Consider the following 27,012-nt stretch of genomic DNA (forward strand, 5'->3'; position numbering starts at 1 on the left):
TACAATGAACACAAATGCCCATATATATCATACAGAAATTTTTTTCCAAGGAATTATAAGCTGAATACCCAATTATCACTAATTTGGTAAAAACGACCTATTAATTTATTAACCTGCCAAACTATCTTGGAAACAAGAAAGATCTCTTACCTACCAACCAATGAAAGAAATTCTTTAAAACTTTGTCTTTGAGTTGAGATGTTTCAGTTATCCTCCATTAAATGATACTTTGCAAGCTTTGGGAAATCCCCAAAGTGTCATGTAGTTTTAAGGAATCCAAATCCAGCAGAGAGATTCTGTCATCTCCTTTACAGAGCATAAAGGGATGTAGTTAAACAAGCCTATCTAGAGACTAAAAGGGACCAGAGATCAGAACATGGAAAGATCGTGATGAAAACAGAGCTATAGAAAAGGATGAAGATGCTGCTCTTTGAAAGCAATGAGTTGGAACTGTGTGTGAGAGAAGACGTTAGTACAGGACAATTGAAGAAGCATTGAAGAAGACCTGAAAGGAAAGCATCTGGGAAAGAGAGAGGGCAGGTTCCTACCTTCCTCCTCTGATCAAAGGAATCTCATGTGCTCAGACAGCAGTGCACATTCTACTAGGCTGCACCTAATGGAATATAGGTTAAAAAAAAAAAAATCAAAGTCATAATCATGGGAAGAAAATTAGGAAGTTAAATACTCATCTAACCCAGGAGTCAAAAAAATCTCCTGAACAAAATTCAGTGTAAAAGTGATAAAGACAAATGGCAACCATAAAAAGGAGAGCTATAAACTAAACTAGTTCTGATACAAAAATAATTCTAAGAATGATATTTTTAATAGCAGATACACTGAATCATGACCAAAATGAAGCCAACTAGAATACTCGGGATTCAAAAGAGGGTCATGATTTCACGAGAAATACCATTCTTTTTCCTTCTAGGACAAAATTAGATCCTATTTCTAGGCATCCTTGATAGTACTGTGGGCCATGAGACTTAGTTCTGACCAGTCTGCTGTGGATGGGAGTGATATACCTCGCTTCAGATCTGACCCACACAAGCCATTCATGCACACCTCCACACTTCCTATGGCTTCCTTAAAAATGCATAAAGTAAAAGCAGTGTGCAAAAATGTGGTAATTACGAGCAAATTTTTTTTTTGCTTCTTTTCAATTTTCTGTACTTCTCAAAATTTGCACAATAAACATCTTAAAATATTTCTGTTTTATGGTAGAGTATATTAATAAATATATATATATATATATTAGCTTTTTAAAAGTAGGCTATCCCCACTTTCTTTGATTACCCTAGGTCGTGTGGATTTTGGTGTGCTTATTCACTACTATCCAGGAATAATATCAGCATATAACAATTGTGGTTTGAAAGAACAAACAGTTTCTGGTGTCCTCCACATTTTGCCTGTTTGTCAATGCTCCTCTTAAAATGTGACAATCCCAACTAAATAAAAAACTTGAGATAAAAACAAAACACTTGACCCATTCTCTTCACAGTGCAAAGAACCCTGTGATTATTATGCACCTTACACCCAGGCCTGTGTTTCTACAAACATGCCCCAAGATTACATCTGAGAAGTTTTGGGTTTGCTTTTAGAAGGAACTTCACACCGTGGGCTCATATTGATCTTATAAATGAACTAAAATCCTTAACGCCTTTTTCACATAACTTGCTGTTAAGCCTGATTTTCCCCATTCTGCACTTGCACAATTGATTATATTTTTACCCCCCAATGCTGGACTTTAGATTGATCCTTGTTAAGTTTCATCTTATTTGTCTTGGTCTATTACTGGAGTCCACTGAGATATCCTTAATCCCTGATTCTACAGTCTTGTATATTATCTCTGTGTATGTCTTCTAATAACTTTATTAACTTCTAAGTCTCTAAAGTTGAGGATAAAGCTATTAAATGGGTAAGAAGCAAAAGGAGAATTTTCCTGAACACTGTTAGAAATCTCATCCAGGCATCAACACTCTTGGGAGTGTTCAAGTATTATAGAATGTTCAATTTGGAAGGAATAATCAAGCTCATATAGTTCCAACTTCTATTTACCCCAAGCCCCATAGCCTACTCATTATTCAACATTTTCATGATCCATCTTTATAGATGTGCTCATTATTTCCTTTCTACTTCTATTCCACTTTCTTAGAAAAAAAATTTCTTCTTAGAGAACCTACTCTACACCATCTCCTATTTTCTTAGGATGAGGACGAGTCCTATTTACTTACATTTGACTTCATCTCCTTCACCTTGACTTATTAGACTAAGAAGGGACACCTTAGAAAGTAAGACACGTCTAGGAATGTACGATTCATTTGTTTATTCAACAAATACTTACTGAGCACCTAATATGCACCAAGAACTGTTCCAGGCCCCTGCAATATATCAATGATCAAGAAAGACAAAGATTTCTGCCCTTGTGGAACTTACATTATAACAGTATTAAAATAATACATAAGTAAATTGCATATTATTATAGAAAATAAATCCTATGAAGAAAAGGAAAAGTAGAATGGGATAAAGGGTACTGGGAGTGATAAGTGAAATTTTAAGTAGATTTACTAGGTCCTTTTTGAAAATGTGACATTTGAGCAGAGAGACCTGGAGGAGGTCAGCCACACAAATTTCTAGGAAAGGAGTATTTGTGCAGAGGGCACAACCCATGCAAAAACACTAAAACAAAGGGAAAATGGCAGTTCAAAAAACAAGAAAATCAATGTGGCTACGGCAGAGTAAATGATTTGGAGAAGAGACTGAGAAATGAAATCAGAGATGCAAATGGGTCAACATAAGAACTTTAATTCCTATGTTGAATGAACGGAAAACCTATTGCGCAGGGGGTTTCTTTGTTGGGTTATTTTTTTTTTAAGATTTTATTTATTTATTTGACGGAGAGAGAGATCACAAGTAGGCAGAGAGGCAGGCAGAGAGAGAAGGAGAAGCAGGCTCCCCGCCGAGTAGAGAGCCCGACGTGGGGCTCGATCCCAGGACCCTGAGATCACAACCTGAGCTGAAGGCAGAGGCTTAACCCACTGAGCCACCCAGGCGCCCCTATTGCACAGTTTTGAACAAAAGAGTGACATGATCTGATTTTAGGAGGATAACCTTAGCTGCTATATCTAAAAGGAATTAGTAAGATCTGTTAGTATGTTATTATGGTAATCATAGTGAAAGATGGTGACTCAGACCAAGGCAGCAGTAGTAAGAAATGGTAGAGGCGAGAACTGGTTGGATTTCACATTTATTTTGAAAGTGAAGTCCACAATATTTGCTGATAAATTGCATGTGGTTATGAAAAGAGTCATGCCAAGGTTCTTGGCCTGAGACACAGGACAGTTGGAGTTACTCCCATCAACGGTGACAGGAAAGGCCAGAGAGGGAGGAGGTTTGGAATGGGAGAGGAAGATCGGAAAGTCTGTTTTGGATAGATTGGAAATACAAATCTGCAGTTTCGGAGAGAGATCCAAGCTAGAGATATATTGCAAGTTGTTGGCATATGAATAGATTTTAAAGCCATGAGACTCAATGAGCTCAAAAAGGATGAAACTAAATCAAGGGACTCAGCCCTGGGGCCCTGTAATATTAAAAAGTTAGGGAGACAGAGGAAGAACCAGAGAAGGGGATTAAAATAAAGCAATCACTAAGCTAGAAAAAAAAAAAAACTAAGATAGCGTAGAAGTCTAGAAGCCAAATGCACAAAGTGCTAGAAAGAGCATTCAACTAGGTCAAATGATACTACTGAAGCAAAATGGAAACTGAGAATTGACTACTCAGTGTAGCTACTTAGAAGTCTTATTGCTTATATTGACAAGAGTGGTTTCAATGATGTCATGAGGCCGAAAACCTGACTGGAGTGGTCTAAGGGGATGTAAGAATTGGAGACAATAAGCTCAAACAATATTAGAGGAACTTTGGAGCATCAAATGTTGTGGATGTGTCAACAAGAAGAGGGTTTTATTTTGTTTTGTTTTTAGCATAGTTGACATACAATGTTACATTAGTTCCAGGTGTACAACATAGTTATTCAACTTCTATATACATTATGCTCTGCTCACCACAAGTATAGCTCCCATTTTTCACCACACAACACTATGACAATACCATTGACTATATACCCTGTTATAGGCCCTTCATCCCCCACTTACTCATTCCATAACTGGAAGCTTCTATCTCCCACTCTCCTTCACCCATTTTTTCTCACCCTCCCCCCTACAAGAAGAGGGTATTTATAACTGAGAAACAACAAATGGGAGCAATCCCATAAAGAGAGGAAATATTGATGATATTGGCAAGAGAGGGAAGAGTTGCTGAAGTGATGCTGGAGCAAGAGGATATGTAATCTAATATCCAGGTAGAGAGAAGAGCTGAGATAGGCATAGGGAAAGTAGAATACATCAATTCAGATGTTGGTAACTGGATAGATGTAGTGATGGAATCTGTGGCAGTTTTCTTCTGATTGCTTTCACTTTTTTAGGGAAGCCAAAAGCAAGATCGTCACCATAGACTAGACTCCTCCACTAAATGGAAGAGGAGGTGTTGGACTTTTAAGGAGACAGAGAAGATGACATAATCATCTAGGAGAGTAAGAGAATGAATGGATAAGGAATCTATGATTGCCTGAAGGCATTAAGGACCTATTTGAGATCCCTAATTATGGATTTATAATGAGACTAGCCAATGTGGTTGTGATTTTTTTTTTTCTAGCCGTGTTCAGCTAGATATGGGTATAAGTTTGGAGTAATCAAAAAGATGAAATTCACCAAGGTTATATTTTTTACCAAGATATAGGCATAGGAGATGAGGATATATGCAAGGGACTATAAAGATTGAATGTGTAATTTTACCCTGATAAGGAAAAGAGAAAGGACATCAAAGGATTGAGGGATGGAAGAAAAGTAGTATGCTCAATGAATTGGAGTTTGGTGATGCGGGTGAAGGGTGTTGGAAACCATTTGGGACTGGGCTATTAGAGGGAATGAACTGGAAAATTTTTGAGATAGTGGTAAGACAGTGAAAGGCATGAAGTTAAGAGTTATGGTTATCGGGCGCCTGGGTGGCTCAGTGGGTTAAGCCACTGCCTTCGGCTCAGGTCATGCTCTCAGGGTCCTGGGATCGAGTCCTGCATCGGGCTTTCTGCTCAGCAGGGAGCCTGCTTCCCTCTCTCTCTCTCTGCCTGCCTCTCCGTCTACTTGTGATTTCTCTCTGTCAAATAAATAAATAAAATCTTTAAAAAATAAAAAATAATAATAAAAAGATTTTTTAAAAAGAGTTATGGTTATCAATAAAGACAAAGTCTAAAGTATGACAATGGGAAATGGTGGCTGAGGTAGAATAAAAGACAAGATTTTTGGAAAAGATAATGTCAAGGAACTAAGAGATCAGAAAGTTGAAAGAATCAGTTGTATATTATGTATACTTGAATCACTAAAGCATAAGAATCATATTAGAGAGGAGGTACTGGTTTTGTGTGGTCCCACAGTAGTTTGAGTTGTATTTTTCTAGAAAGTTCCAAATCACACTTGTCACAGGGAGTTGCTCTCTTTGAGACACCTGGGCATTGATTACATTTCATATTCCTTCTAGATATATGTTCATTGAATAGTGTAGAAAGCAGAATCCTATACTCCATTTAAATTCCCCCCCCCAATTCCCCTGTTAATGGCCATGTGCTTCGGTTATTCATTAGGAAGGTGCAGATCCTCTGTATAGAGATTATATCCTAAGAGCTAATACAGGCACATCTAGGTGAATCCCATAACTGTGGGTTGTAATAGCTTTAGAATCATTTGTATTTGAGGTCTTTATTTTGAGCCATGAATGTAGGAGTCACAGATGTACGTTAGACCAGCATAAATACCCACAACTTCTTTTTCATAGGTGGGCTTCTTCCATCAGAGCTAGACTTATTCCCCAGTAAAGTTTTTTGAAGGTTTTGGTGTTTTGCAGTTCCTTATTTTATGTTTTTAGTCTGAATGCAGCCTGCCAGGAGCAGTGTTGAGTGGCTGCCGTAATTGGAGTCAACTAGAAAGACTTGGAACATTTTGATTTGTTTCTTCTCAGGAAACTGTGCTCTAACAGTATGCCTCTACTTTGCCCCACCCTTAAGCAGTAGTGATGTGTGTTCTACCAGGAAATGGGGATTTGAAAACAGCTTGTTCTTACCAAAAGTTTGTGTGTACCTCTCCATATTTAATTTATATGATAAAACAGGAGATAGAGAGAATCTGAACCTTAACTTCCGTATGTTTTTGCTGTTGACCTGTGACCACAACAAAACTTACTTGTAAACTTTAAAAAAAAAAAATCAGAATCTAAAATCATAAAGAAATTTGGAGGATTGCCCCATGATCTAAACTCAGTGGATGAGAGAATGGTTGATAGTTTGATGATCTTGAATTCAGAGTGGAAGAGAAAGGGGAGGAGGAAGAAAATGGTCTAAAAGCAGCAATAAAGAGCAAAGAGGACACCCCCTCTAATAGCTCAGGCCTAGAAGTGAGAAAGTAGTAGAAGAAAAACAGTCATTATTTGAGAAGGCTACAGTAGACACAGCATCCTCAAGGGACACCAAATATCCATTAAGATAAAATGACAAAAAAAAAATATATATATATATATATACACATATATATATGGAACTAAAAGTTAAAAGATATATGGGATTTTACTAATGGTAGACCATGGAATTCAGAGCATACTGTGAAGGGTTTCAAGATATGAGGAAGCATAGCAGATGAAACAGATTAAAGGATGTTCAAAGTCTTTGGAGCATTAGAGTGGGAGAGATGAGAGTTGCCCTGTATGTCAAAAGGCTTTTGAAGTGACTTGTATAAGCACAGATAAATACTAAATAAGATTGGTCCTTATAGATTCAAAAAACTGGTGGCAAGTCTGTGAATGTTCAGTGGTAGGAAGAGGGGTATTTTAGGAGCTCCTTTTTTATCCTTGATGATGATAGGTTTGGGAAGGCAAGGGCTTAGCCCCAGTGAGTCTTTTCTTGATGCTGAAAGGTGGGAAAAGAAGCATTAGAGGAAGTGTGGTCTTAGTCCCACTGCTCAAATTATTCTTGATCAGTAAGAATATAAATACTATATTTTGAGCCCTCTTATGGGTCAAATATGGGTGTTTTGTCAATGGGCCATAAAATCTGTGCTTCTAAAATTTGTACGTAGGACAGGTACTTGACATGTGAAGGAATACAGACTCAGAATCTGAGGATACCCCCACTTGGTGATAGCCATGACGTGTCATGCAGGAAGAGCAGAGGAAGCAGCAGCTGTTCTTTGGAAAAGAACAATAGAAGAATGAATCAGAGCTTAGAGAGATGTACATAACAGGAGCCAACGGAGAGAGAGAGCACGAGGTTGAAAGAGAAATAAAGCTGCCTTCATTTCTAACAACTTACTTGCCATTTATTGCCCTTGGATTATATCAACACTTTCTTTCTAAGCACTAAGAACCATCTTATTAAAAATGTATTCTCAATTTTTTTTCTGTGAAAAGAGTTTAATTTTGCATGTCTTTAATTTTTGAAATCTGTATTTTCCCCTTCTGGAAAATGGTATGATTGACTATCTCCTGCATCTCTCAGGTTCATCAAAGATTATCCATCAAGATTAAATAATCCCATATGAGAGGTCTGTTAGAATCCGGGAGTAATTAACCTGAACATCTGAGAATTTTCATTTAAGTACTTAGGTGTCCTCTTATTACTCATCACCCATCCCAGACATCAATTCTCTCTTCACCACATTTGAGAATTATTCTACTTAATAAGGAAACCAGAAGTATACATGGAATTGAACTGTCCTGTTTTCTCTCTGTCATCTGTGATTATTGCACCATATGCCTTGGCTGTCCTCTTTCTCCTTTGTGTGGTAGTCACATAGTTGATCATCCTCCTCTGTGTTTGATAAGGCCCAGCTGTCATCACTGGAGTGAACTTGGTCAAAAAGTATCCTATGAACTCAGACACAGTAGAGAAGAGGAAACCAGTTCTGTGACAGGAGACCAGGCCCAGCAGCAGGGCTAGCCCTTGAATGGGAGTAACCAGTAATCCAAAATTGAATATCCAAAGGGTCGTTCATTGGAGTTGGTGTCAGTATTCAAGAATTTCTAAGCCTGGGGTGTTTGGTTAGTAGCTGAAAACACAACGCCAAATGCTGCGCTTACTGATGCAGGTAGACCATTAAGAGGAGGCAAGATCTCAGTCTCAGGGAGTGAAACTTCCAGATGATGATGATACAGGTGAAAGAGAGGTGTGGTCTTAGTTTTCAGACACAGATTCACACTTAATCCTTGAGAGAAGGATGCTGAGATCCTGGTTAAGGATGAGCCTTTCAAGCAGGTACCCAGAATTGCAGAGGATTTAGGAGTCATCTGGTCTAAGAGAAGACAGTCACTAAGGCAAGAGTGAGGATATGGTCCAAGAGAAAGTAGAAATGTTACATTAAAAAGCCAAGATGGCAGCCCTTTCATGAGGACTGGATCTGTATGGCAGAATTAATGATTCAGATGACACCCTAGACTGAAGCCCACTAGCTAATTAGCCATCAATTACACAGTCCACACTACACACCACCATGCTGGTGGGATTGAAGCTCCAAATCCACTTCCTGCATAAGTAGGAAAGGCTCAAGAATGAGCTTCCTACATGAAAAGCTCATATTTGCATCAACAAGAACTTTCCCCATTTCCCCTTCAAAGCATTAAGATTTTTTAAAGCTGTTCCACCCTTGATCTAGATCTTCTTTTATGTCTCCTCATTGTGGATTCATCCTTTGACACTAAAAGCTTGAAATCGATATTCATGTGGAGAGGGGAGATCACGGCTCCCAGCCATCATGTTTTATCCCGCCCCTGTGTGCACTCTAAAATGAAACAGCCATGTCCTCTTCAAGTTACTGACACTCCATGATCCCCACCAACTCTTCCCTATGGACGAGAATTGTAGTTTCCTTTCTTGCTTTCTCTTCTCCATGGTCAAATAAAGTCAGCAAAGCCAAGAATTTGTGAGAAATTCTAGGTTACAGGAAATCATTCAAGGATCTGTCTGAATAATTAGCATCTCATTTTATTCCCATTTCTTATTTCTTTATCATTTTCAAAATCTCTTGCAAAAGGGCTCATTCAAATCCCCTTTTATGTCTGGGCATCTGTATTAGGCTCCAACATCCTGGGAATGAAGGACCTCACCAGAAGTGCTGGTAAGAAAGCAGAAAAAGATGCACACAGCCCGAGTACCACCAGTATAACATAAACTACTATTTACAATATTAAAGAGAGGGTTATTGACCACTCTGGTTTGCCTGGGACTTGAAGGGACTTTCAGGATGTAGGACTTTAGTGTGAATACTGGGAAAGTCCCAGGCAAACCAAGACGAGTTGACCGCTCTAACAGAGTAAACAAGCATTTCACCTACACCAAAAATCACCAAAAGTTTCCTCTAAGTTCCTCTCTGCTGGGTTTTAAATAGACTTGTATTTCTGTGTGATGTTTTTTATAACTGCTACCACATGCAGCATGCAGGCTGTGTCTAAATGGAGGGAGAGAAGCATCTTTTCCTTTAAACCTGCCTCATACTCTTTCTCTTCTCTGTAAGATGTTAACAAGTTGGACTGACCCATTCTTAAAACTGTTAGCAAATCCATCTACTTTCTGTCTCCATAAGTACCACCCTCATTCAGGCATAATCAATAAGCACACACTTGGATTATTGCACTAATCTCAGGGTTTCTCAAGCTGTTTGTGATGAACGGACAGTTGTTTTCAGTTTTCTTTTTGTTTTGTGTTCCATTTCCCATCCATTAGGAAGCACCGCTTCTGTAACGTGCAGTAAAAGTGAATTACTAGGATAACGACCACACACTTCGGTCTGGGACCAATGTCAAATTCACCATAAGAGTTTCTAAATGCTTCCTCTCGATCTCCGAGCTTATTTTGTCTGGGGCCATAACAAAATTGTAGTAGTAGACTACAGATCACACTTTGAGAAACACTGTTCTAACAGACATCACCATTTCCACACTTTCACCCATTCTTTCTACCAAAAACTCTAGAATAACTCTTCAAAATGTAAATCAGATCATGTCAGCCATTAGCCCACAAAATAACTGAAGTGGGGGTGTGGTATGTTAACAACATGGACTCTGGATCCAGAACACCTGGATTTAAATCTCTGCTCATAGGGCACTTGGGTGGCTCAGTCCTTAAGCATCTGCCTTCAGCTCAGGTCATGATCCCAGAGTCCTGGGCTCAAAGTCCCACATCAGGCTTCCTGCTCAGTGGGGAGCCTGCTTCTCCCTCTCCCACTCCCCCTGCTTGTGTTCTCTGTCTCATTGTCTCTCTCTCTCTTTCTGTCGAATAAATAAATAATTAAATAAATCTCTGCTCACCACTTACTAGACTTATTTAACCTTAAGCAAATCACCTTAATTCTATGTGCCCCTTGTTCCTCACCTAAAAATTGAGATAATAATAGCATCTACTTTATAGGGTTGCTGTGAGGATTAAACACATGAATTTGTGTAAAGTGCTTAGAACCATGTCTAAAGAGTAAGTGTGTATGAGGCTTCTACTGTTGTTATTATTAGTAGTATAGCCTGCAACATCCTGCCTTTATAAATGTTATGTATTATTATTAATAATGTTAGTATTATTAATAGTAACGTGGCCTACATGTCCCTCATCATCTCTCCAGCCCCACTAAACTATCAAGTTATCAAGCCAGCCTTCAACCACACAATTAAAAAAGCAATACATTGAAGATTTTATGCAGACCATTTGTGCAGACAGGATCATTGTTCAGCAAATATTCCTTCTCTTCTCTCCACACAAGGGAGAACTATATATCCACTCCTCTTCACTTTGCACATGACTTAATTTGGCTAATGAGGTATTACCAAACATGACATATGCAGAGACTAGTGTGGTTAGTTGGGCTATGCTCTTGAGTTTCTGCCATTGCCATGAGGTTCTGAGCAGCCAGCTGGCCCCAGAAAATTGACCACTACGTGGGTCAGACCTGACTAGGACCTGCAGCCTAGGGCCATGCCCAGGTCACCCCATCTGAACTCAGCAGAACATCCCTGGCTTATCACTGTGTCACTTGAAGTTATCTCTTTGTTACACAGCAAAATCTAACTGCTCCACATGATCCCATCCCCTATCTCTTTCCATTATTTTAAATTGCTTCTCAGGATTTTGTCCCATTTCATGGTCAGGTAGTCCTGCTCCTATAGGCTGTGGTGCATTCTAGAGAAATAAACACCTTAGAAAAACAGAGCTATATAAATGGCCCCTAGCCCATTCCACGATCTCAGAATCTGGGGAAGCCCCTAAACTTTTACTTTCATGATTTGGGCACTCAAAATGACCATTTGTTAGAAATTATATATGTAAATATGTGTATTATGTATATGTGTGTGTAATTTTATACACAGGTAGGATAAATAAAGTGCTCTCAGATGAATGATACATAAAATAATACAGAAGCACAGAATTTAGAGGTAGTTTTCCCATCATCTGAGTATAAGCTCTGCTTTATAAACTGAGGATAAGATAGTGAAAAAATATAAGAAACAGAAGGTCCATGCCAGGAAACCATCCTTTCACAAGCACAAAAGGAAGAATTAAAGTTATTTTTGTTCCTTTCCTCCTGGGCAATAGAAAACAGAAGATAAATAACACCAGAGAGCTTAGATCAAGTCTAAAATTCATTCTCACAGTGCCACTGGTATTCTAAAGATGCCCACTAATTTGCAATCAAATTAGCGGTTGCTGTCGTATTCAAACAATTATTTTACATTTGATAGATGGTTTTTTAAATTTTTTTAAAGATTTTATTTATTTATTTGACAGACAGAGATCACAAGTAGGCAGAGAAGCAGGCAGAGAGAGAGGAGGAAGCAGGCTTCCCACTGAGCAGAGAGCCCAATGTAGGACTCGATCCCAAGACCCTGAGATCATGACCTGAGCCAAAGGCAGAGGCTTTAACCCACTGAGCCACCCAGGCACCCTGGGTTTGTTTGTTGTTGTTGTTGTTGTTGTTGTTGTTTTAAGTAAATATATGCTCTGGACCATATCTCAGAATTGGAGCACATTTTGGTCTTCCTTTTCCTGCAAGGATATGGGGAAATGGTTAGTGTAATGGTTTTCTAGCCTCCTACAGACTATACCTCTGGCTGTATGCAAAGTTGGGTCTAGACTATGGCAGTGTACAGCTAATTAGCCAGTTAACTTCTCTCACAAGTGTTATTTTATGTTAATTTGCTGCTGCAATGGATTTCACTTACTCTGGAAGCTTAGGCTATCACTTCAAATTTTACTCCCACATGCCAAATACATAAGCATTTGAGAAAACATTTTGAGGTGTGAATTGATGGAGAAGCTAATGATGGAATGGGTCAATGCAGACCTTATTATTATTTTTAATATAAAAATATATTTTTACCTTGTAAAAAAATGGCATTTTACCAAGAACTTGCCTTTTTTGTGTTTCAGGGGTAAGGAGAGAGCTGGGCTATTTGAAGTTAATCCCCCTCACTTTTATAATTCATTGACTTATATGAAATGAATGCTGCCATGGGTTTTTTAATCTAGATTTCAGAGGTTTCCTCAGTTTGGCTTTTGGCCATGACTAAGGTTCATTGGATTTATGTTTGCTTTGTAAAAAATACAAAAATTCCTACATGAAGGTCAACACCAGGCTAGTGGTGTAACAACTATATTGCAACCTGTTCAACAATCCATAGCTCAAAGACAGAACTCAATTTACCTTCCCTCTGAAAAAGTGTGTCAATTCCACCCCTCCAGTTCCACATAAACTAAAGTAAGAGCAGAGTGGAGGCTGGCTTCAAAAACCCACTGGTGAAAGTACATCAAATCTGGAAGACCCTGGTGACCCCATATGAAAGGTTACCACCCCCCCCCAAAAAGCCCTGGGGATCCAAACATCACAGCTCTTTGAGCCTGGCAAATAATCTGATTGATTATGCAAATAGGCTTCTACAGCAAGTGAGTGTCCTTGAGTTTTGATGCCTGCATTAGTTGAAAAAGAAGAATTGAGAGAAAGTTTCCAAGAAGTCTGCCTCTGACTCCTCCATAAAACATTGAAAAGCTTGTATCATCCATCTTGCCTCCTCTACGCATAATTTAGAGATGAATAAGGCAATTATGGAGGAGTTATATAGCTGTAATGGAATTTATGTATTTTTAAGGACAAATTCTGTCATAAAAAATGTGATAGAAGTCTCCTCTTCACAAATAAAACACATAAGGTGAAAATGGCTGATTTAAGACACATGCGACGAGGCTTTCCAGCATGTAGTATAAAATTATCTATCAAACCGAAAGCTGCAATCACAGCTGGTAAGAACAATTCTTTGGTAAGAACAATTCTTACCAAAATACATATACTATATTATATATATACAAATTCTATACTAAAAATATATATTACATTATATATACACATATATTTTATATAGGTAAAAGTATATATATATACTTAAATATATAATTAAAGATTTATCCTTAGGATATTGTCCTTATATCTGGCAAAGGGGCTATGTTGATTGACAGTTCTAAAATGGATGTTTTGTTAAGCACTAACATGGTAAGAAAGGTGTCCAGTGAATAGTTCCAGAAAAGAGGAGAATATGTTGCCACCCCAGTTCCATCACTGGAGGCTGGCAGAATTTGAACAGATCAAGAGCAACTTGCATTCATTGGTGTCCCATTGTTCACAAGTACTTTTACCCACATCACTGTGATGAACTGTATTCTTGTTCAAAATACTTGCTGACCCTCACTGCAGGCAATTCTTCTCTCAGAAAAGATCATATTTTCTGCTCCTTGGATGTCAGGCCGAGCCTGTGACTCCCTGCCAAAGTGTTAGGAGTCAGCATCTGCTTTGCCATGATCTCTTTACCCCTATATCAACCAGCAATGTCCCACATGGGCTGCTTACCCTAGTGAAGATCTTCATCAACCAGAGCCATGCTTTACCCAGCATGGACCTGTAGATAAGCAAGAAACAAACCTCAGTTGTAAAATCACTAAGATTTGGGGGTAATTTGTTACTGAAACATACCAGCCTGAGCTTACTGATACAATCACACTGACATAATTTGATATTTAACTGAAACCTATAGAAGTTATGTTGTGTATGCTTAAGGTGACCCTGCTGAATAAGCACTACTCTTCCCTCTTCCTGAACTGCCAGTGACTTTACATTTTGGAGCCTACAGTTCCTCACCTACACATTGAAAGACTTGGAATAAATCATCTCTAAAGTTCCTTCCAAATCTAACATTTTATGTTCATCGGACTCCTCTTTTCATAGACTCCTGAGCCTTGTAAGGGTTGCTTGGGTGATATTTGTTACTGTGAGTAGTTACACTTTGGAGGCGATCCAACATATTTGCATATTATAAAAATTCCACAGCTGTTACTGCAAAGTTCTAGGGCATATTGACTTGACTCCTTGATACTTTACCTTGTAAATATGTTATTCAGGCTTTTATATAATTGGATGCCACCTTTCTGATTAAATTGCAAGCTTCATGGTCAGAAAAGGTTTTTTTCTTTCTTTTTCCTCACTCCTTGTCATGCCTCAGCATGTTTTAATAAGTACTTAATAAACTTGCCCCTTACCAAATGAATCTTTTTTTAAAATTCAAAAAAGATGGCAGGGAGGGAGGGGCCTGTGTAGTTCAGTCCATTGAGCATCCACATCTTGGCTTCTGCTCAGGTCCTGGTCTTGGGGCCCTGGGATGGAGCCCACCAGCAACAGGCTCTCTGCTCAGCGGAGAGTCTATCTTCCTCTCACTGCAACCCCCCCCCCACACACACACACTGTGTGCTCTTTCTGAAATGACTGGATAAATCTAAAAAAAGGGGGGGGGGGTGCGGGGGACATACGAGTGGCTCTGTCAGTTAAGCCTCTGCCTTTGACGGAGGTCTTAATCCCAGGGTCCTGGGACCGAGCCCCACCTCGGGCTCTCTGCTAAGAGGAGAGCCTGCTTCTCCCTCTGCCCTTCCCATCCCCTTCCCCATCAAGCTCTCTCTCGAGCACCCAAGTGTACTCTCTCTGTCAAATAAATAAATAAAATGTTTTTTAAGAATTTAAAAAAAAATTTTTTTTAATTTTAAAAGATGGAAACCAGACTTAAAAAAAGTAAAACATTTATTGTAAAGATTTTAAAGATGGTAACAAATTCTTGGACAGTCCTCCTATCAAGAAGTAGAGTCTATTTACTCTCTGGCTGAATGTGGACCAATCTTAGTGGCTCGCTTGTAGCCAAGATAATGTAGCAGAAATAAACACTGCATGACTTTTGAGGCTGGGTCAGAAAAAGTCACACAGCTCCCGCCTCGCTGACTGGAACACTCACTCATGGAGCTTTGAATGCAAGAAGGGCATCTACCATAAGACCACTATGCTCTGAGGAAGCCCACGCCTCATGGCAGGCATTCCAGGAGGCGGACGCAGCAGAGCCCAGTTTTCAGTTTACCCCAGCCCATTAATCAGACACATGATTGAAGAAACATTCAGATCATTCCAGTCCCCAGCTAATAATGTTGTTTGAATCTTTCTAGAGAGGCTCCAGACCTCATGGAGTAGAGACAAGCGATCTTCCTTCCTCCCTATTTAAATCCCTGACCCATAGAATCCTTGAGCGTAATGAAATGGTGGTTGTTTTAGGCCATTAAAGTTGGGGGTGGTTTGTTATGCAGCAATAGATAACTGGAACATATGGTATCTGTGAAAATCAGCCTGAGCCACACTGTTAGCCCAGACAAGTGTCACACAAAGAAGTATATGCAACCACATGTTTTCCTGCTTTGTTTATTTTTATTAGTGTGTAGCAACTCACTGAGGTAAATATCTCCCCAGTAAGAGCAATCTGGAAGACAGGAGTATTAAAACATCAGGCAGAGATACAATCGAATTATTATCAAGCAATTGCAACATGAAAAGAGTAGGCACTGATAGAATCTCAGAGCCTATTACTTTACTGTGCAATTGCAACATAACAAAACACCAGTCAGAGATGTAATCACAAAGACAAGTGGAATCAATACTGACTGTAAAATACATTACAGGCCATTTTTAAATAAATATGTAAAATCAGCTTTAAATTGATTCTCGCTAGGCAGGAAGCAAACTGCTGTAACAATTTTTACATACAAAGCCTGGAGAAAAGAACAGGGAGGAAGACCTGGAGCATTCACAGCTTGGGGTGAGGAGATGTTCTTCCCCTTGAACTCACCTTGTGACCTGTTGTTGTCCTGTATCCTCGTCAACAGATTTCCCCTTATGGATCTCAAAAGCTCTGCTCTGGGAAAGAAAAACTAACATGTTCAAACTTTAACAGCCAGAGAGTTAAAAATAAAGCCAAGTGATCTTTAACATCAGTTCAGTTTCCCAAGGAATCTGCCAGAAGGGCAGTAAGAAGCATTCGGTATCTTTTCTGTTGTATTGTTTGGGTGTGTTTGTTTGTTGTTGGAACCAGGTGCCCCATTAGTTTACGTGCACTTCACGTAGGTTTACTGACATCTCTGTGCATGGTACCATTCTAGGAATCATGAACGTAAAGGGTAAGAAAGGCATAATCCCTGCCCTCAGAGAGTTTATGGGTTGGTCGGGAAAAGAGAGGTGTGTTTAAAAGTAACCACTACACAACATAAAAGGTCCTAAGAGCAGAAAAAAAGAACTATTTGTTGGACATGGGCCTTTATCAAAAAGTTTTAATAAACTTAATGAGGACATTAACTAGTCTTATATTTTAAATCTATGACTACAAATTCATCCTCAACATTCATCCTCCTCTTCCAAGATGGCAGCCTCCTTAGACAAAAGAATCTTGGATTTCAGACTTTTTAAATCTTTCATTCTACCCTCCAGGTACTGCTACGTGGCAGTGTTTGATAAATACATGTGGTATTAAGGAGTACAGTACATCTGATGTAAGATCTACGACTAGAAAATAGATGCCCAAAAGATTTGGGGTTTTGGGATCATACCTAGGCTCTCCTTGCTTACTTCTGGAGTGTCTATTGCTCTGATTCTCATTTTTCACTTTTAAAAGCTGCCAATATGGTTTCAGTGAAGCTTGAAGTACTACCTCAAGTAGGATTTTGTATTTTTAGCTTTATCATTAATTGTGCAATAAAAGCTTTGGTCCCCTGGACAAGAAAACAGCCCTTCTCCATGTACTTGAAATTAATCATGGATCGATAACCCTGTATTTCACCTCTAAATGACAAAAGTCCTGTCTTCATTATCCTACCTCCAGCTAGAAGGTGGCCCCACTCTCATGTGGCCCAGGGTCTACAAGCTTCACAAGGGATTTTTGAAATGTTTGAGACCTGACAAAAGATTTATTGATTCCAAAGTATGAAAAGAAACTTATAAAATTGAAGTGAAAAACTGGTTAACAAAATGCCTTCAAAACAGAAAGTTATATTACCAATATGACTGCACTTCTATTTTTATATAGTTGTAGAGAAATTACACTTAATGTGGCTATGAATACTTTTCAATATATTTGAAAGGATCTGGACTGTGAGGACACAGTGGGAACTGTTATTGGCCTCCAGTCTTGCTTCCCCCCATCCTGTTTTTTCCTAACAAGGCTCTGATTTTGTTCAGATACACACCCAGCAGCCATGGGCTTCGAGGAAACTGACCCCAGCTCCAGAAATAAACCTTATTGGTCTAATGATGATATCACTCCCTTTGGCAAGTGTTGGTTCAGAAGTTGGCCTACAACTCAGCTCTGACCAGAAAGATATGAAAAGAATGCCCCTGGGGAAGGGGTGTTCTGGAGAAAGTTTCTTCCCTCCTAATAGAGGCAGTCCCTTACATCTAAAGCTCTTCTGTCTGAACATGAGACCTAGAATTATTCCGGGCATTTTACTGAAACCTGAGGAAAAATCAATGCAGAGGATGGCAGGAGGGAGAGATCCAAAGTTCCTGGGTCCTCCATAACATGGTCAAGCTCTTAATTAACCTATCCTGAAGCTACCCTACCTCTGACCTTCTTGCCGTATGAGATTAAAATGTCTTCTCTGTTTAATCCACTTTCAGGCATCAAATCCTCACTGATTTATAGGCACCCTGTCATGTTCACCAAAGAGAAGACATCCCATTTCCTGTTCCTCTGTTATTACCTGTTTCAGTCATATTCAAAGAACAACAAAATGCCTTTTCTATCACTGGCTGTAAGCTACCCAGGACAAGGATTATATCACACTGGTTCCAAGTCAGTTAGTGGTAGTATGTGAACAGGAGATAGTGTTCCTCCTATCCATGCAACACATTCATCCATGACAATGGCTAAATTCAGCCTTATGGTTGGGTTCAGTAAACTGTTGCCTGCTGGATATAATCTGAAGACCCCTAGGAGGTCCCATGGACAAAAATGCCTCTACTAGATTTCCATCATTAAAGCCAAAGCTGTGTAACACAGCAACCAAGATATTGATCACTCCTATCTCAGTGATTATCTGTGAACCCACCCAGAATTTTGACCTACAGAACTGTGTGATAATAAATGAGTGTTCTTGCAAGTCCTTAAATTTGTAACAATCTGTTGCACAGTGTTAGAAAAGAGTAAGAGTATAATATAAATTATGCCAGAAGTTTTAAAACACACAAAATTGTTACGATACAGGAGGGGTCAGCAAACTGCAGCCCAAAGGCTAAATCAAGCCCATGACTTTTTTTTTATATAACCCATAAGCTGAGACTGGTTTTTACATTTTTAAAGGTTTCTAAAAATTAAGAAATAAGAATATATGACAGAGGGTGTAGGAGGCCCACAAAATCTAAAATGTTTCCTATCTGCTCTTTTACAGAAAACGTTTATTGGCCCCTGCTATACACTATTTATTATGTATTGTCGTGTACAGGGACACTTAGAAATAGTGGTCGCAGGATACACGCTGTGCTAGATGTCTTTTGTTTGCCCTCTGACTCCATATCCCACCTCCTTCCTCGCCATGAGGAGCTGATCTGCATGACCAGATCTGGGGCCTCTTGCTCCAGGTTGGGTGTGGCCAGTAGGGGAACAGACTAGCAACCAGAGGGCAGAAGGGAAATGAGATTGGGGATGCTTGTTTGCCCCCCTCCATCCCTGCAGTGCTGCCTTAGGCAAGTATTGTCCCTCAACCAAAAGGCACAATGCCTATCGAGACCTCCACACAATTCCCTCCTCCAGAATCCAGTACCTGTTCCCTCCTTCCTCCCCTTTCTTTAGACCCACAGGTTTTGGCACCCTATATCCACTGTGACTTCCCTATATTCTGCCTACACCTGCCTATTATACACCACACACCACAAACCATCCATCTTGAATGTGACATCCATTTCTTACCAGGACTCTGACGAGTGCACCCACAGATTATAGCAGTTGCCTTACAGGTAACCAAGGGGAAAGGAACGAGGGATGGGAAAGAGAATACTTCAACTCTGATCTTTAATATGATCTCGTTTCATTTATAAAAGGACTTGAAACAAATACAAAAAACTCCTCTCTGGTTGACAAAAGCACAAACACATGTGGTTTTTTTCTGGAATTGGTACGCCTTTTAATACCTCAAAATTTAAAAAGTTTACCAGCCACACCAATTGTTTAAGACTGTCAAAATTACCTATCTGAATTCAAGTCCTCGTCTTCCTGACTGGCCCCAGTCTTGCCTGACTGGACAGCTGTTATCACCTAACTAGTTACTTCAACATGACTCGCAGCACCAAAATCCCCACTGCCTCCTCCGCTCATTGCCACCCAAAGCACGAAGCCAAAGCCAAAGCCACAAAGGCAACACTGACTCAGCACCGTGACAGTCAGCACTTCCAGATTCCGTGGCTCTCCTCCCGAGACCTCCGCAGAGGCTCTCTGTGCTGTTCTGGAAATGAAGTAATAAACCTTCACTGCCAGTACTTATAAAATGTTCTAGCTTTATGGGACAGCATCTCCTGCTGCTTTGGGCACACATCCAGCTTAAGCAAAGACTCTGAAAGGAGAGCAAAATGACAATTTTATAACCATTGCACTAAGGACAAAGGAAAAGAAAAATTGGGCTCATGGTCAAGAAAACGCATCTTCAGAGCAAACACACACACACAAAAGTAGGACTACTAGTTTGGATCTGTCTAAATGAAGTAGAAACACAAAATTCTTTGATGAATCATGAAAGAGAGCTTCACAGCTATTCAAGACCCTGCCCCTGGCACAAACAGCACCCCCCACCACCCAGTGCTATGAAATACCTGATCATCACTTCTCAGGCATCTTACTTCATATCATCTAGCCCCCTCAGCTGAATTCTGACTTTTAGGGAAGTGCCTTTTGTGAGTTGTGGATGCTCGGTGGTTTTCCGTGTACTTCATTTTTTACCGGCTGTGACAAGATTTTTAATCTTTAGACAAGAGAAGCCAAACCTGTGCAAGAGCAACCTGTCAGGAATACTTACAGCCTGGCAGTTAAGTCTCTCTCTCGAGTGTGATTTCATCAGCAATGTGCTGCTGACAACGTGTAACAGAACATTGTAAAAGCTACAGGCTAACACCTCTGGGGGTGCCAGAGGAGACACCATAAAGGGTATGGTGGTGAAATGAAAAATGATTATTATTTAGCATTTATTAATCCTAGGTGGTATGCTAAGTTCTAAAGAAGATTGCCCAGACAAAAGCAGATTACCTCAAAATGTCCACACTTTTCCTTCACAAATGGAAAAGCCTTCTACGACACTATCTCTGTGTGAGAAGATGAAGTAGAAATACCCTGACTCCATGAACAAAGGCAGGAAAACACCAGAATAAAAGTCAAAAGGACTCTACTGCTCACATCCTTCATGCTTCATCTACTTTCACATACAGCACAATGTTGTGTGGCTAGATCATGGGTCAGCAAACGATAGCCTATGGGTATGCCGCCTGTAAATAAAGTTTCCTTGGAACTCAGCTGCCTCCATTGGTTTACATCTTGTCTATGGCTTCTATTGCCTTATAGCAACAGACATGAGTGCCTATGACAGACGGGCGATTGCCAGAGCTAGAGAGCCAGAAAGATTTACTAGTTGGCCCTATAGAGAAAAGGGTTATTGACCCCTGATCCAGACTGAGTTGGAGAAAACATGATCCAGATTTATGAGAGTCTTAACAGACTTACTTATTAATGCATGTTTTCATATTTACTCATGCAAGATAAAATTCAATTTAACTTATTTACTCAGGAAGCATGTAGAAAATGCCTATTTTTTAGCATCGGAGAGGAATATATATACCATTGGGAAGGCTTATACATCCCCCCTCTAGAGCAAAGGCACTCTGGGAACTCTAGGATTTTCCTATAGGGAAAAACTAGTTTCTCTCAATAAAGATTTGGAAAAGGCCAAAGATCCAGAGAGATAGTTGAATGGAATTGAAGTTGAATGGATAGTTGAATATAAGCAAGTTTATATAAGACTTCATCTACATAGGATAATCATTCATAGTTTGACTTCTAGAAATATTCTAAATAAGATTTGAAAACTATTTAGAGCATCAGGGATTTATTGGTTTTATTTCAAAGCCCATGAGCTCTTGGTGGGGGCAGGGGGGACCACACACACTCAAAATCCAGTTCCTGATTCTGTAGTTATAGCACATTTGAGCCACACCATCAACAGTATGGTAAAATCAAATGGCATCTGTTTATTTGAAGACCAAGGCTTTCTTGATATGAAAGTAAACAGTGTATGAAAAGTTCTAGCCTGAAGAATTGTTTTTGAAATTTTCCTGGAAGAATCACTTTTAAGGTTCCAACAAATGTGGACATTGGAAAACTATTCTTTCATCTGAATAGACTGATAAAGGTGTTTAAGCCTCCAAGCTGCACAGAAAGAATATAACTAGATGTTTCCTAACACAAAGGTGGTTTTTCAAATGGATACTATCTTTTCTTCCACAAAAATCATACTCCGTGCCTTAACCTTACCTGCTTAACATCCAAGCTCTGTTTTAGGTTTTTGGCAGCTAACATATGCTTTTCCATGGAAACTGCATAATAACATCATCTAGTTTGAAGAGGGAAAAAATTCAAAATGTTTCAGACCCAATTACTTTATGAAACTGTTTTATAGAGTCTTCTGTTTTACAACAATTCTAAAGAATATATTTGACCAGTTTGTATATTTCACCACCTGTAATTCTGAACAAAAACACGTTTTCACAAAGAAATAAACAAAACATCCAGGCTTATTCAGAGAAGTGATAATGGAGATTCTTAAGCAAGGCAAAACCAGCACTAAAAAGACAGGTTAGGTTTTGAGTTCTTACCTTGGCTGGGTTGACTAACCAGAAGAATGACCCTGACAAGTTATTTTCTTCTCTGGGTTTTATTTTCATCATCTGTAAAAAGGGTGATTTAAATCAACCTTTCAGAGTGTTTCCAGCTCTAAATACAATGATGACTAAAGCTTGGCATCTATTGTAGTTCTCAATATAATTACTTCTAACCTTCTTCTACCCTCATTCTTATGCATGACAGAATGCCAGAGGGGGGAAAAAAAATCACAGTAAACCAAACATGAATTTGATTCTCCCCTTCTATGTGAAAGAGGTCACTGGCATATTGCTGAGCCCCAGAGAAAGAACATTTTCCCTGCCCCTCTTCTAGCACTTAATGCAAGATTAGAAATAAGTCCATTCTTACCTTCTCTGACTATATTATTTAAAAGAATAGAAACAAAGAATGATTTTTTCTTTCAAAAAAGAATTTAGGACCATAGAGAATCACTGGCACATTGTAGAAAGAACTCTATCTAAAGCAGGATGCCCAGCCAACTCTATAGCTTGTCCTTGAAATAAAGTGTGCAGTTACTAGAACATTCAGATGTTGTTGATGGAAGGAATATATGGTCCTAGTTTGGAAAGACGTTCAGCACTTTCTCACAAAGTAAAAGAAAAACACCCATCCTGTGATCCAGACAAAATATAACTATCAGAATCACAATGTTTTGCAAGAATATAATATGATAGAAAATTACAGTATAGCTCTTCAAATAAAATGCCTAGCATAAAGGTTCTGAAAGTTTTTTGGAAGTAGTATTAAGTATCAGATGATGATAGTGTCACAAACTTAAATATGTAGATTCTTTGAGAAAGAACACAGTGAGAAGACAATCTTTTGGAACAATAATTGGGAAGACTTAAGAATTTGAGAAGATGGACCTATAAACTAAAATTTTTAATACAACCAGATTGATAAACTTAAAACATTCAACATTTTCTCATATCAGTAAAGACTACCCAAGCAAAATGAAAACAATTAGGCAGACCTATCTTTTATATGATAAAAAACCCTCCAGGAGGGAAAGGGTCCCAGAGAGGAGCTGATGGTATAAGAAATAATTAAAAGCAACCAAGCACAAACTGCTAACCGACTATTATCTAGCAAAATATTTTTCCTTTACCTTAGAATACTAAAGGAAACACAGAAAATGGTAATATCCCGAAGCAATAGTCATTCCCCACTTTTCTGTCATCTTATGCAAAATAACAAATCCAGGGAGAAAGGAGCTTCAGTAAGAGTTTAAAAAGAGGAAGTTGTTTGACAATTTCTTAAACCTGTCAATGACAGCAGTGCGATGTGAAAAACCCAGGCAACATCCATTTTAAGCCCAATCTTCCGTGAAATAAACCCCAACTCTTCCCCTCCCTTACAAAGTCCATCACTACCTGGCTTTGGTTCATTTCTTGGTCTCACCCTTTGCCAATCTCCTCCTCCCCCACTCTGTCCCAGCATGTTCCTACAACTCCCTCCCCCTAGATCCTGCTTCACTCTCCACCTGTAGTTCCCTTCCCTCATCCCAGCATGATGCTTGGGTCTTTCTTTCGGCTCCCAGCTTCTCCATCTTCTTCCTGGGGGTGGTCCTCTCTGGTCAGCCAATCTAAAGAAGCCCTCTATATACCTAAGGGGGAGCCTTAACTTATTTGTTATTTTTTCATGTTTGTTTGTGTTCTGGGGGGATGGCTTATTTTCTCTCTATACCAACTAAAAGTTAAGCTCCATGAAAGCTAATAACTTACCTGTTTCATGCCTGACACTGGTAAGGAAAAAATTAATTTGACATTTGTTAAAATGTTAAGGAAGACTTTTTATTCAAGACCATTATGGGGCACCTGGCTGATCCAGCCAGAAAAGCACGTGACTTTTGATCTCAAGGTCATGAGTTTGAGCCCCATGTGGTGTCTAGAGATCCTCTAATAAATAAAAATTTTTTAAAAGAGCATCACAATAGGGGTATTGCCATAAGGGAGATAGATGGAGCTTAACTCTGAATGTAGCAAAGACAGCTGGAGAATTACAGCCAAAGAGCATGTTAAAGGTGAAGGACAGGAGATAAATTACTAATAAGAGGAGACATCAAAGGTGGGGGGAATTCTTGGTAAACTGACCTAACAGGATCCTTGTTGTGGGCAGGCGAGGGTCATCAAATACCAAGGGAATAAGGGCTGACTTAGAAGGATTCATTGCTAAGACTGGCCTGCACAGACCAAAGATAGACATGGGTACAAAGCTTGAGGCCTACTCCTTAGTCAAGGATAGAGTTTTTGTCTGGACCTAGTAATTCTCAAAAAGTATTGACTGGTCAAATGAATGAATGAATGAATGAATGAATGAATTCTCACCCTCAAAGTTAAAATGATAGATTTGTTATTTAAATTTCTTAATTGCTTCACTTTTCCGTTTCACCTTACTAGCATAAACACAGGTAATAATAGGGATAAACATGGAAAGAACACCAGAGAATAAACTCCCTACTCCCTTGCAGAGTAAAAAGAATAAATCTCCATAATTAACAGTTCCTTTTGTTCATTTATTTATTCTTCAAATGTTTTTTGAGAGCTAACTACAATGTACTAGTGACTCCTCCAGGCAAAGACAAACAAATCCAAAGGAAATATCCCAGCCTTTAAGTTCACTGTCACTGTCTGAGTGACAAATATGTAAATAGAATGAGGTATGGCAAAAGGACTCTCCGAGATGGGTAAAGGGCAAAAAGGGACCCGTGGTGGGCAATGAGGCAGGTAGAGAAAGGCGAGGAGAAGAAAGTGTGATGAGAATTTCCCAAATGAAACTCCCTGTACTAAGACTTCAGCCAGAAACCGTGACCATCTTTCACAAATTACAAAACCCGGACATGCTTGGCGTGATTCAGTTTCTCATGGAAGTCAGCGAAGAGGCCAGACTGAGTCAAAAATGTGTGCAGAACTTAGACTCAGCCAGACAGATCAAGGGACAGCTGCGCTTCTGGGTTATGTTAATAAGTTGGAAATGCACGATTATAAGTAAGAAAAACATATTGCCTATTCCAAGGTTGATATCAAAGTGGGGGGTGGAGGGGAATGGCATGGATGCCCATGAGGATATCATTGTGATTCCTGATGAATTCAGAAAGGTGGAGAGGGAAATGTGCCCCATATGAAAGCACTTCTAATATAAAGGCTGGTCCTGTGGGTAGCAATCTCAGTGGTCCTTCTCAAAAGGACAAGCCAAGAGACCAGAAGCTAAAACTTGGAGCGCTCATGCCTAACACTGTTCTTCCCAGCATGTTCCCAGCATTGCATGCTCTCTCAGTGGTACAGCAGGTTAACTGTAAAACTGAAAATAGTGTTTGAGAATGTCTGTGTATTTTTCAATTTTAATATAACCAGTATCTGAAGTTATCATGATATTTCCTAATAAATAAGAAAAAAAAGATTTTTCCAAGTTTTAAATTTTATCTCAGGAGTATCATCACCCAAAGCTAACCAGGTGAACCAAACACTAAATGCAGAATGGTTGGTAGAGAGAACTCTAGATCAACATTAGAGAGGTGATATATATTGGCAATGATTCCCAACACATGTTCATTAAAAAAAAATTGTGCTAATTGGAAGCTTTCCTTCTTCCATGAGAAAGCAACTAATAAGAAGTTGATGACAGCACAATCAGGCACTAGAACCCCACAAGGAAATTACAGATATAATAGATACCTCTGGGTGCATACAAGACTTTTAAATCTAAATTGAATCTTTATTTAGAAATCAATTTATGTGGGTAGACTCTTTGCCCAAGGGTATTTGTTTGCTCTTTTATGAATGTTTCAAGCTGGCAATTTTTTTCTTAGGGTTATAAATGACTCTAAATAAAATATGAGGATAGATTTGTGTAATAAATACATCTCTGACATTATCTATTTATTTGTCCATTGAAATGTGTGCAGACTTTATCTAAAACAGTTATCTAACTATCACATTTTTCTATTTTATGACATAGAATTATCTATAAATGACCTATTTCCCCTAATATCCTCCAAAGGAGGTAAAATAGTGACACTTGAACTTATTCCACAGATGATGAAGTCAATCTGACCCCAGGTCCAAATAAGTAAAAGCATCTCAGATTTATTTAACCTCTATAACGTATAGCAAAACATTACATAATTTATTTTAAAGAAAAAGAAAATTCTCTCTAAACTTTATCAATTGCTCCTTTTTCAAACCACTGTTTCCATACCCTAGGAAAAAATAGGGTCATAATTCAGGCAGAATCAGCTCTAGACACAGGTTGGTGGGGAAAGTGATGTTCCTGGAGTCAGATAGAATGGGCAGAGAAACTATCTCAGCCTGGGGTGAGCACTAAAATTGATGGCCAACAGTCCATGCTACATCTCTTAAGAAGAGAATGATTTTGACATGGTGGACATGGATCCACAAGCATACTACGGGCAATTTCATTATCAGTGATCAGAGAAGTCAAGGGGTGGCAATACCATGGATCTCAGTGGCCCATCTGGTTTGGGAGAGGATTCCAGGTAATAGCAGGGAGCATGGAGAACAGAGTCCTCATCTGAACAAAAATACGTTTGTCAATGGTTGGGATTCAGAGCAAGATTAAGTTCCAATAATTGTCCATCCGGAATCAGGGAAGAAGTGCTTTTATATTGGCTAGACAAGGGTAAAGTAGAGAAACTTG

The 27,012-nt window shown here is 39.2% G+C and overlaps 1 long non-coding RNA gene across 6 annotated transcripts in view; it reads right to left on the reverse strand.

Moving 5' to 3' along the window:
* The window catches only part of LOC309841893, a 109,131-nt gene that overhangs the window by 58,516 nt on the left and 23,603 nt on the right, over positions 1-27,012 (reverse strand). For 4 of the 6 annotated variants that reach the window (XR_014299382.1, XR_014299384.1, XR_014299386.1 and 1 more), the window contains 3 exons: positions 22,329-22,400; positions 16,276-16,343; positions 13,971-14,019 (listed from right to left, as the gene is read on the reverse strand). This is a non-coding gene — a long non-coding RNA (uncharacterized lncRNA). The remainder of the gene's footprint in view (positions 1-13,970; positions 14,020-16,275; positions 16,344-22,328; positions 22,401-27,012) is intronic. The other 2 variants (XR_014299383.1, XR_014299385.1) reach the window with 1 other exon arrangement.

The sequence above is a fragment of the Mustela nivalis genome, assembly GCF_964662115.1.
Source record: "Mustela nivalis genome assembly, chromosome: 1".
NCBI classification, from domain to species: Eukaryota; Metazoa; Chordata; class Mammalia; order Carnivora; family Mustelidae; genus Mustela; species Mustela nivalis.